Raw genomic sequence first — 13206 nt, forward strand, 5'->3', positions numbered from 1 at the left:
TTAGAAAACCTGACCTCGAAATCTGATTGTAATATACTTAAGACCTTAAGAATAATTTTTAAAACTTAAAGAAATAAAAGAAAAAGGTTTTATTAAAAGTTTTTTATGTTTTTTTAAATTATTTTAGTATTTTTACTTTTTTTTAAACACAAAGAACAAACTCAGAACACAGTTTAAAATTCAAACCACAGTTAACGTACAAAATTAAACTAACAAAGAACAACCAGTTCAGTTTTAAAGTTTAATTTTTAAGATAGAAAAGTTTAGAAAAAGTTTTTAAGTTAGAAAAAGTAAAAAGAAAGTACAAAAAGTTTTTAGGAGGTTTTAATTAAAAGTTTTAGAAAAAGAATAAAAATAAAGTATGAAAAGCTTTAATATCGATTATAAATTACAAAACTCAGTTTTTAAAAGTTCAACAATGAACGGATAATTCTTTCCTAGTTAGAAATTTAAGATCTTAGTATAGAAAATCAACTGGAATGTCTTTAAAAGTTTTTTCTTCTGTACCGTCGGTTTTTATTGTTGTTACCACCTCTACGTTCCTTCTACGAACCACTGAAATGACGTGGTTGAAGACTGAAGATACCTTTTTCGTAGAGTTAAGGACGTTAACCTCGTTTGTTGAAACTCGAATTCGGAGTTAATTAGACATGGCCAAATGGCCAGCCAAGCTTTAGCATAGAATTATAATTGAGAATCCCAAAGCTGATGCAATGTTATTCTAAAGCTTCAGTCTAACAAAGTTAAACATGGCCAGATGGCCAGCCAAGCTTTAGGATAACAAATACATATAATAATACAATGAATATGATAAGTTAAAGCTTCGGTCCAAAATATTAGACATGGTTTAATAGCCAGCCAAGCTTTAACATATCATCATGAAGCTCGAAGGTGGAATTCATTCTTAAAAATTTTGATGAATTTTTAGAAAACTAAATATTATTATTGATATTTTTTTTGAATTTTTCGAAAATTAATAAAAAAAGCTTAAACATAAAGTAAAATTACCTAATCTAAGCAACAAGATGAACCGTCAGTTGTCCAAACTCGAACAATCCCCGACAACGGCGCCAAAAACTTGGTGTGGGAAATCGTGATTCACACTTTTCACATCTCCGCACAACTAACCAGCAAGTGCACTGGGTCATCCAAGTAATAAACCTTACATGAGTAAGGGTCGATCCCATGGAGATTGTCGGCTTGAAGCAAGCTATGGTCATCTTGTAAATCTCAGTCAGGCAAATTCAAATGGTTATGAGTTTTTGATAATTAAAATATAAATAAAACATAAAATAAAATAAAGTTACTTATGTAATTCATTGGTGGGAATTTCAGATAAGCGTGTGAAGATGCTTTATTGCTTCTAAACCTCTGCTTTCCTATTGTCTTCTTCCAACCATACGTGCTCCCTTCCATGGCAAGCTGTAGGATCCTCTTAGTGAAAATGGTCCTCTGCGATTTTTGCACGGCTAATCAACTGTCAGATTTCTCGTCTCGGATGAAAAATACCAGGTACAGCTACGGCATGGCTAATCATCTGTCGGTTCCTGCTAGCATCGGAATAGGATCCATTGATCCTTTTGCACACTGTCACTACGCCTAACATTTGCAGGGTTGAAGCTCGTCACAGTCATTCCTTCCCAGATCCTACTCGGAATACTAAAGACAAGGTTTAGACTTTCCGGATCCCAGGAATGCTGCCAATAATTCTAGCCTATACCACGAAGATACTAATCTCACGGACTCGGTTCGTGTATTAGATATCCAAGAGAATATACTCTAGCTATCGTCCAATGACTACATTGAACATCATGTAGACCGCTTTGTGGTTGTCAGGCACGCAGATCTTGGCTAAGCGAGTAACAAAGATTGGGTGATTGTCACGGGTCACCCCTTCATTCTGACTTAACAGAATTAAGTACGAGAGTATATCTTGGAGAAGAAGTAGGCGTGAATTGAAAGGAAAATAGTAGTAATTGCATTAATTCAAGAAGAACAGCAGAGCTCCACACCATAATCTATGGGGTGTAGAAACTCCACCGTAGAAAATACATAAGTGAAAAGAGGTCTAGGCATGGCCGTGAGGCCAGCCTCCAAACGTGAATAATAGAATCAGATATAAGGACTAAACGTCTAGAGATGATAAAAGAAGATTATAAGTCTCTAAAAGTAGTTTTTATACTAAACTAGTAACTAGGGTTTACAAAAAATGAGTAACTAAGTGCAGATAGTGCAGAAATCCACTTCCGGGGCCCACTTGGTGTGTGCTTGGGCTGAGCATTGAAGCTTTCACGTGCATAGGCTGTTCCTGGAGTTGAACGCCAGCTTGGGTGCCAGTTTGGGCGTTTAACTTCAATTCTGGTGCCAGTTTGGGCGTTTTACGCCACGAAGTTTTAAGCTGGCTTTGGACGCCAGTTTGGGCCATCAAATCTCGAAAAAAGTATGAATTATTATATATTGCTGGAAAGCCCAGGATGTCTACTTTCCAACTCAATTGAGAGCGTGCCAATTGGGCTTCTGTAGCTCCAGAAAATCCACTTCGAGTGTAGGAGGGTCAGAATTCAACAACATCTGCAGTCCTTTTTCAGCCTCTGAATCAGATTTTTGCTCAGGTCCCTCAATTTCAGCCAGAAAATACCTGAAATCACAGAAAAACACACAAACTCATAGTAAAGTCCAGAAATATGATTTTTGAATAAAAACTAACAAAAACATACTAAAAACTATGTAAAAACAATGCTAAAAGGGTATAAATTATCCGCTCATCACACGCGCATGCGCTGCAAATTTCTCTAGATCGCGCGCTCACGTCAGTCAGGCATCCGCATCGATGCTCGCTAGTTATCTCCTTGTTTTCTTATGTTCCTTCCATTTTTGCAAGCTTCCTCTCCTTTCTCTAAGCCATTCCTACCCTATAAAGCTTGAAACACTTAACACACGGATCATGGCATCGAATGGTATAAAGGAGAATTAAAATATACAGATTAAAGGTTTCTAAGAAGCAAGTTTTCAACCATAGAACAAAACTAGGAAGGGATTGTAAAATCATGCAAATCATATGAATAAGTGGGCAAAGACGTGATGAAACCACTCAATTGAACATAAGATAAACCATAAAATAGTGGTTTATCAAAGTCCTAAACCTAACAAAAACCAACAAACAACCAAAAGGCAAACATATTCACAATATTCACATATTCAGAATAGCCAATAATATAACATCATTACAATTCCCCGGCAACGACGCCAAAAACTTGAAAGAACAAAACCGTCAGTTAAGAATTTCTTCTCGGTAAAAGAGAAATAACCTCATTGCAAGTATAGTTCCAAATCGACAAGTAATGCTCATTATTGGTAAAAATTTAATTTGTTTATCACAAGTACAAACCAACAAAATTACCGAGAGTATGAGATCTCGGGTTGTCTCTCAAAGGAATTGTAGTGAGGTATGCACATTATTGGTTATGGTATCCAAGGGGTGGTTTGCAAATAAGGGGACAAGAAAATAAATGACAAGAAAAGTAAAGGAAACAACTAAAGAAAGCAAGTAATAAAGAGAGACATTTAATAAACCCCATTTTTAGGGTTTATCTTGAGCTAAATTTAGTGGATTTTGTTAACTATTCTCACACTTATTCATACAATTTGCATGGTTTTAAGATTCCTTCCTAATTTTGTGCTATGAATGAAAACATGCTTCCAAGGCCTTAAAATCACTAATTTTTAATCGTCTCTTATTACCATTCGATGCCGTGATGTGTTTGTTAAGTAATTTCAGAGATTATAGGGCAGGAATGGCTTAGAGGATGGAAAGGAAGCATGCAAAAGTGGAAGAAACACAAGAAAATGAAGATTTGAGAAGCAAATGCCGACGCGCACGCATGGACGACGCGTGCGCGGGATTGCACCATACTCCAAGCAAAATTGCTGGGGGCGATTTCTGAGCTGATTTTTTGCCCAGTTTCAAGCCCAGTTCGAGTATAATAGGCTGGGAGTGAAGGAGGATGGGGGATTCCCATGGAGGGAGACACCTTAGTTTAGTTTAGATGTAGAATTCTAGAGAGGGAGGCTCTCTTCTCTCTCTAGATTAGGGTTCTTAGTTTTCTTCCTTTTAGATCTTGATCTCATTCTTCCTTTGCTTTAATTTTCCTTTTTACTTTTACTTGTTCTAGCATTTTACTTCTTTTGTTAATTCCTTTATTTTGTCAATTTTAGTTTATGAACTCTTTTGTTGATTTCTATTTCCTTTTAATACAATTTATGATTTCCATGTCTTTTAATGGTTGCCTTGATTTCTATTGTTGATCTCTTACTTTGATTAGTTATAGCTTCTTTTAATTCTTACAATTGATAATGTTTACTTTTATTGCCCTCTATGAGTTTGATGAAATGTTTCTTTTAGTCATGAGTTATATTTTTCTCCTCTTGGCTTGAGTTATGTAATTGGAGACACTTGAGTTATCAAACTCTCTTGTTGATTGACAATTGGAAGTTTCTCATTAACTTGAATGCCACTAAAACTAGTCTTTCACTATGATTTGACTAGGACTTGTGGACTCAAGTTGATTGTATCCACTTGACTTTCCTTCATAGTTAGAGGTTAACTAAGTGGGAGCAATGGAAAATTCTCGTCACAATTGAGGATGATAATGAGGATAAGACTTCTAGTTATCATCCCTTGCCAAGAGCTTTCTTAGTAATTAGCTCATTTCTTTTGATATTTACATTTCTTGTTCCCTATTACAAAAACCCCAAAACATTCCTTCATAGCCAATAATAAAGCACTTCATTGTAATTCCTAGGGAGAATGACCTGGGATTAATACTCTCAATTATTTTTATTGGGGTTGAACAGTGACAACTGACGATCGTGATTTAATGTCGGTAAAGAAATTCACAAATATAATTGCGTTGCAAGTATAGCTTCTAAACCAACAAAAAATCCTTTCGTACAAACGTTTGGGTGTCACAAGTAACAAAGCCCTTTAAAATTGATAACCCAAGTATTCAAACCTCGGGTCGTCTTCTCAAGGAATTGTAGGGAGGTATTCTTATTATTGGTTATGAGTCTTGTAAATTGGGGGTCTTTAAAATAAGGAACAGGTAATTTAAATGACAAGAAAAATAAATAAATAACTATAAAATAAACTCTTGGCAAAGTATGAAAATTCAGAAGTCCTATCCTAGTTATCCTTATCGATGGTGATGAGAATTGAGTTTTAATCCCACTTAGTTAACCTTTATTAAAGCAAATGAAAGTCAAGTGAACTAATTAGTTAGATCCTCAAGTCCTAGTCAATTCCTAAGAAAGGAATAGAGTTAGTGGAATTCAATTCAATTAGCAAAAATAACAATTATCAATCACGATAAGTTTGATAACTCAAGAGTCTCCAGTTAATCAATTAAAGCCAAGAATACAAAAAGCTAATTAAAAATCATAAATCTGAAATACCTCAATTTATATTAAAAAAAGAAAATCCTAACATAAATGGTTTTAAGCCAATTTGGCAACATAAGTAATCAACAAATAAAAGCATTAAAGTATTTGAAAGTAAAAGAGAAATATAGAGTAAAAGGAATATTGAACCTGTGACTGAAGATGAATTGAACTAAACTAATAGAAATCCTAAAATCTTAATTCCTAAGAGAGAGGAGAGAACCTCTCTCTCTAAAAACTACATCTAAACTATGAAAAGTGAATAATAGAAGACTTGTTAATGAATGGATGCATTCCCCCACTTTATAGCCTCTAATCTATATTTTCTGGGCCGAAAACTGGGTCAAAAAACAGTCTAGAAATCGCCCCCAGCATATTCTGTAACGTACAGGTCGCGGGAAAGTGACGTAGAAGCGTTGTCCACGCATTTGCGTGGATTGCGTTTATGCCAGGTCACGTGTCCGCGTGATCCACGCATTCGCGTCGCTTGGCTTCGGGGCAGCTATGAAAAATTATATATCGTTGCGAAACCCCGGATGTTAGCTTTCCAACGCAACTAAAACCGCATCATTTAGACCTCTTATCTAACTAATCAACAATTATTTAATGCACCAATGCAAACATCATGAGGTCTTTTCAAGGTTGTAATGGGGCTAAGGTAAGGGTGAGGATAGATGTATGGCCGAGTGAGCTATAATATGAATCTTTAATTAACCTAAGCTCTCACCTAACATACATACACTCTATATAATTATAGAATCATGCCTAGCTACCCATAATTTTCCCACTTTTGCATATTTCACATACTCATGTATCAACTTTTCTCTTAACTTTATCACATATGCATTGATTTTTTATTAACTTAACATTGGGGTAATTTTGTCCCCTTATTTATTTACTTATTTATTGAATATTATATATATATATATATTTTTTCTCTTTTATTTTTATTTTTATTTTCTTATTTTTATTTTTATTTTTTTTAAATAGAAAAATAAACATAACTTATCAATACACATGGATTTTTAATTTTTCTAGTCTCACATGAGTAGGTACCCAAATTTCCAATATTTTATCAAAGTAAAAACATAACACATTCCCTTATTAACCCATGTTCCCACAGTTTTCCCACACTTAATTGTTACACAATCCCTATCTTAAACTAACCAAAGATTCAATCGGGATATTTAATTATTTTTCTGCTTAAGGCTAGTGATGTGGTTATAGAACAGAATAAATGGGGATAAAAAGGCTCAAGGTGGCTAACAAAGGTGATGTAAAAGGTAGGCTTATTTGGGATAAGTGAGCTAATAACAAATAATGGCCTCAATCATATGCAAGCATGTAGATACACTAAATAGTGGACATATAGAATGGAACAAATTATAGATTACAATCATAGAGAAGTAAACACACAAGAATAAAATATTTATGGTTAAATAGTGTAACCATGTAATTAGGCTCAAAATCTCATGGGTTGTGTGTTCTTAGATTTTTAATCTATGTTCCAAATACAACTTCAAACAAATTTAACACAAAAATTTTGATTTAAATTAGTGAAAATTTTTTTTCAAAAATAGGGTCTTAGAAGAAACTCATTACTTTAACCAAGCAATAGCTAAATGCATAAAATCAAACAAACATGCAATTAAACATGCAAATGCAATAATGAACAAACAAAGAAAATAAAACAATGGTGTTGGAAAGAAGAAAATAGCTAACCCATGGAGATCGGTATCGACCTCCCCACACTTAAAGATTGCACCGTCCTCGGTGCATGCTAAGATGTGCAGGTGGATGGGTTGCGAGCTATAACTGCTGTTATTTCTCTAAAGATTGTGTTTGGCATTGATTTAAATAATATTACCTAACCAGAATAACACAAGTCACTAAGCACCCAAAATAATTCAAGAGAAGATGCAACAGTTAAATAAGAAAATTTTAACAGCAAAGGAAAAATAATTAATTTAGAAAAGAAAATAAAAATATGCACAAAATTAAGATGCAATGAATGAAATATGCAAATAAATTAAGTAAAATAAAATGAAAGATAAGAAGAATGAGAAGGGAAAGAAGGGAAGAAGAAGTAAGTAAGAAAGGAGGGAGAAAAAATTTGGATTGGGGAAGAAAAGATAAGATTTTTGGCGCTGATTTGGATAAGCTGTGCGGCATAGGCGACGCGAGCACGTGGGTTACGCGTTTGCGCGGATAGTACTTCTATGAAGTGACGCAGACACGTGGGTCACGCGTTTGCGTGGAGTGATTTGTGCCATTAGCACGAGGGCAGACTCGCGGTCGCGCAACTCTCTATTTTAAATGCATTTTGCCAAAAATATGGGTGACGCGGTCGTGTGGTTGACGCGTACGCGTGAATGGCCTTTCTTTTAAAATTGACGCGGATGCGTGGGGCACGCGTTCGCATGGCAGGGCTTGTGCTTCTAGCATAGTTCCAGCCCCATTCCAGCCTAACTTGCTGCCAAACACCCGTTTACATCGATTTTAGAGGGCCACGCGTTCGCATGGGTGACGCGGACGCGTGGGAGGCATTTTTCCCACATGATGCGGACGCGTCAGCAACGCGGTTGCGTGGATCAATTTGTGCCAAAGGCACGCCTCCAGCCACGCTTTCGCGTGACTCTCTGTTCAATCTCGTTTTCTTCCCAACGCATATATGACGCAGACGCGTCGGCGACGCTGTCGCGTCGCGTGCTTTTTTTTTTATGCAAAATGCAGAATGCAGTATGCAGATGCTGATGCAGATGTTATGAATAATTCCAGGTTCAATAAAATTAAATAAAACTAAAAAACAAACAAAACTAAATAAGATTAAAAATGGAATGATCATACCACGGTGGGTTGTCTCCCACCTAGCACTTTTAGTTAAAGTCCTTAAATTGGACATTTGATGAGCTTCCTGTTATGGTGGCTTGTGCTTGAATTCAGCCAGAAATCTCCACCAATGTTTGGAATGCCAACAGCCTCCGGGATGCCAAATTAGGCGCAAAAAGCCTTCAAGTAAGTTAAAGCAAGTGACAAGGCCCCAAGAGTGTTGATTGCCAGAATGAATTCTGGGGTCCCAAATTTTGCTTTTGCACCTGTCTTCTTGTTGATCATTATGACCCCATCCGGGTAGCAAGTAATCTGAATTCTCACTAAAGCGGCCAAACAACTTCCTAGACCCATTCAGTTGAGCTTTACACCAACCCTTGCATTTAAACTTTGAGCACACAACCATGTTGAAGCTTGCTTGACAACTCCAACCACTAACCATCTTCCCCTTACTCTTAATGCCACAAAGAGCTCTAAGTTGACCATCCATCTCCAGTAGCCCATATTCAAGTGGAATTAGAAAGCTAAGGGATATGAATTTTACCCACTTGAATGTTGTGAAGGATGATGGCAACTTAGGGGGAGGGGTCTCCAACAACTTTGGCAAGGTAATTGCAGGCCTTACTCCCATGTATTCTTTCTTGACACCTTCCACCTTTTTGCAAGCTTCTTCAATATCAACCTCTTCTTCTTGGTAGCTTTCTTCCAATTTGATCTCTTCTTTATTGCTTACCAAGGGCATGGGAGGCTGTGCTTCTGCTTCTTTAGTCTCCATCTCTTGATCAACCTCTTCCAAGTCTTCAACCATGATATGCCTTGAAGGTTGTACACCCTCTTCAACATCAAATTCAAACGTCTTGGAAGGAGGCTCTATGACTTGAATTTCCCATGGAGGTTTTGCATCTCCTAAATCTTCAACCACTTCCTCCTCTTCAACTATTATGACTTTCTCCACTTGTTCCAATACAAAGCCATGTTCCTCATTGTCTACCGAAGTTTCTATTGTCTCCTTCATGCTACGCTCTTCTTTTGATTCTCCACATGTAGCAATGGGAGTACTTTGAGTGTTCAGATATTAGGAAGCTAATTTATTCACTACCTCGGTTAAGGTAGTCGCGAGTTCCAGTACACCTCTTTGCATCTTTGCTTGTCCTTGAAGAAGAACTCGAAGGGTGTCATCTATTGGAGATTGGAGTGGATATGAGGATTCATTTGTTAGGAGAAAGAGTTCATGGTAGGAAGGTGGTTCATCTTGATAATGATAAGGAAATGGTGTATATTGAGGTGGTGGTTCATGAGAGTAATTGTGTTGGAATGGGGGTGGTTCTATGTATGGTTCATTTGGCTCATAAAGTGGTTGGTATAGTGGATACGGGTTAGGGTCATATGTAGGTGAATGGTGGAAAGGGGCTTGTGAGTATGGTGGTCTAAAGTCATGTTGAGGAAATGGTTCATAGACATATGGTGGTGGTTGTTGATAGTCCATTGGAGGTGGTTGTTGCCATGAGGGTTGATCAAATCCTTGTGGCTCCTCCGATCTTTGATTGTTCCAACCTTGATGCCTGTTCTAATTGTAATTTCCTCTTTCTACAACATAATTGTAACCAGACTCATAGCCAAAGGGGTGGGAGTTCATAGTAGTAGGAGAAAATAGAAACAAAAACTAACAAAAAGAAAATATTTTGAAAAAGATATGATTTTTGAAAAAAAAAGATAAGATAAGATTTTGAAATAGATATGATTTTTTTTTGAAAAAGGTTTGAATTTTGAAATTTAAAACTAAGATAAGATAAGATAAAAAATTTTAAAATAAAAATTTGAAATTTTTTTTTTGGAAAAATATTTACAATAACCAATAATAAGGCACATGTTTGCAATTCCCTGGCAATGACGTCATTTTGACGATCGTGATTTAATGTCGGTAAAGAAATTCACAAATATAATCGCGTTGCAAGTATAGCTTCTAAACCAACAAAAAATCCTTTCGTACAAACGTTTGGGTGTCACAAGTAATAAACCCCTTTAAAATTGATAACCCAAGTATTCAAACCTCGGGTCGTCTTCTCAAGGAATTGCAGGGAGGTATTCTTATTATTGGTTATGAGTCTTGTAAATTGGGGGTTTTTAAAATAAGGAACAGGTAATTTAAATTACAAGAAAAATAAATAAATAACTATAAAATAAACTCTTGGCAAGGTATGAAAATTTGGAAGTCCTATCCTATTTATCCTTATCGATGGTGATGAGAATTGCATTTTAATCCCACTTAGTTAACCTTTATTAAAGCAAAGGAAAGTCAAGTGAACTAATTAGTTAGATCCTCAAGTCCTAGTCAATTCCTAAGAAAGGACTAGAGTTAGTGGAATTCAAATCAATTATCAAAAATAACAATTATCAATCACGATAAGTTTGATAACTCAAGAGTCTCCAGTTAATCAATTAAAGCCAAGAATACAAAAAGCTAATTAAAAATCATAAATCTGAAATACCTCAATTTATATTAAAGTATCTGAAAGTAAAAGAGAAATATAGAGTAAAACGAATATTAAACCTGTGACTAAAGATGAATTGAACTAAACTAATAGAAATCCTAAAATCCTAATTCCTAAGAGAGAGGAGAGAACCTCTCTCTAAAAACTACATCTAAACTATGAAAAGTGAATAATGGAAGACTTGTTAATGAATGGATGCATTCCCCCACTTTATAGCCTCTAATCTGTGTTTTCTAGGTCGAAAACTGGGTCAAAAAATAGCCCAGAAATCGCCCCCAGTGTATTCTGGTATGTATAGGTCACGGGAAAGTGACGCGGAAGCGTCGTCCACGCGTTTGCGTGGATTGCGTTTCTGCCAGATCATGCGTCCACGTGATCCACGGGTTTGCGTCGCCTGGCTTCAGGAAAGCTATGAAAAATTATATATCATTGCGAAGCCCCAGAAGTTAGCTTTCCAACGCAACTGGAACAGCGTCATTTGGACTTCTGTAGCTCAAGTTATGGTCGATTTAGTACCAAGAGGTCAGGTTGGACAGCTTTAGGAGTTCCTTCAGTTTCTTGTATTCCTTCCACTTTTGCATGCTTCCTTTGCATCCTCTGAGTCATTCCTGCCCTGTAATCTCTGAAATCATTTAACACACATATCAAGGCATCGAATGGTAATAAGAGAGGATTAATATTAGCAAATATAAGTCCAAAGAAGCATGGTTTCAATCATAGCACAAAATCAAGAAGGAGAATGTAAAACATGCATTTTGTATGAACAAGTGTATGAAAGATTGATAAAATCCACTCAATTGAGCACAAGATAAACCATAAAATAGTGGTTTATCAACAACCATATCAAAATTTCATTTGAGGAGTTGGTTTTGAATTATACTTGCAACGTGACTATTTTTGTGAAATTCTTTACCGACAATTTTCCTATATCAAAATTTTTGCACCGTTACCGGGGAATTGCAATGATGTTATATTATTAGCTATTGTGAATATGTTCATAGTGTGAATATCTTGATTTTTGGTTATTTTGTGATTTTGCTAGTAATTAGGAGTTTACTTTTTCTTTGCTTTTTGATATTCTTTGCTTTGATTGCCCCTTTTCCATATGAATTCTCATCCTTGTCGTTTTGGATATAGTTGTGACTATGTTGTAGGTAATGAAAACTTTAATGATGGCTCACATTATGGGAGGGAAAAATTCTTGAGAAGGGAGCCACATCCATATGAGCAATTACCATGGCAACCTCCTCAACCAAGCTACTATGATTGCAACCCCTCCTATAATGCATATCATTCCAATGGATATGATGGTTCTTATCATGATTATGCCACTCAAATACCATCATTCCATGCACCATACTCTCAACATAGTCCTCAAATACCATCATTCCAACCACCATATTCTCAATCCATATCCTATTTCCATCAATCACCCCCACACAATCATAATCCATATCATCCATATGCACACACTTATAATCATTATGAACAAGCGCTCATGGAAACACCACCACTTCAACATCACTACCCTATAGATGATACACTTGGTATCATTCCTCAAGAGCAAGAAGAGCTCCAAACCGCACTCACCGGTTTCACCTCCGCCCTCCAAGAGCTTATATCCCGTATATCTCTATCTTCTACCAAAACCAAACAACCTTCCAACCTCTAAGCTTTGATGAACCTCATTTCCTACCACATGATGAATTCTCCTTTCCATCACAACCCTCCATGGAGGAATATCCATGTCCATCAATCCAAGAGTAATATGATCCTACTTATGTTAGCGACGAGGAACAAGAGCAAAAGGAACGTCTTAAGGAAGCAATGGATCGGCTTCAAGCAACCATCCGTCAAAAGTTGGACTCATGGGATTCATACCACAAGCAAAACATGACCACAGACGATTATGGATAAGCAACCAAAGAGAGGAGTATGAGGGAGATTTTAGAGTCTCAACGTGAGAATAAGGAAATGGAGTGTGTTTTGCAACAAGTAGAAGGGATGGAGATTGTTGAAGAAGAAGAAGTTGAAGGAGATCTAGGGGAGGTTGAACAAGAGGGGAGTTCCATCATTGAAGACAACTCTACATCAAGTGACATTGGTGATCTTGTTGAAGCTTCTTCTATTGAATGTGAAACCGATGTTGAGGAGGAATGTGCACAACCTCCAATACATATTGTGATTAATGAGAAAGGGTTGGGAGAAGTTAGCAAACAAGAGGAGATTGAAGAAGGTTGTCAAAAGATGGACGTCATCAAGGAAGAGTCAAAGTAAGTGGAGCCTACAATGTCAAGACCATTGGATATCTTCCTTGCTACGTCACCATCCAAATTAGAAGTTGAATGGGTAACCATCTCATCCTTTAATTTTCTTGGCCCATATCAATATGCATTGTTAGAAACGAATGGTCAACTTAGAGCTATATGTGGGTTAGAAAGTAGAAAAG

Source organism: Arachis ipaensis, chromosome B07 (genome assembly GCF_000816755.2).
Source record: "Arachis ipaensis cultivar K30076 chromosome B07, Araip1.1, whole genome shotgun sequence".
Lineage (NCBI taxonomy): Eukaryota > Viridiplantae > Streptophyta > Magnoliopsida > Fabales > Fabaceae > Arachis > Arachis ipaensis.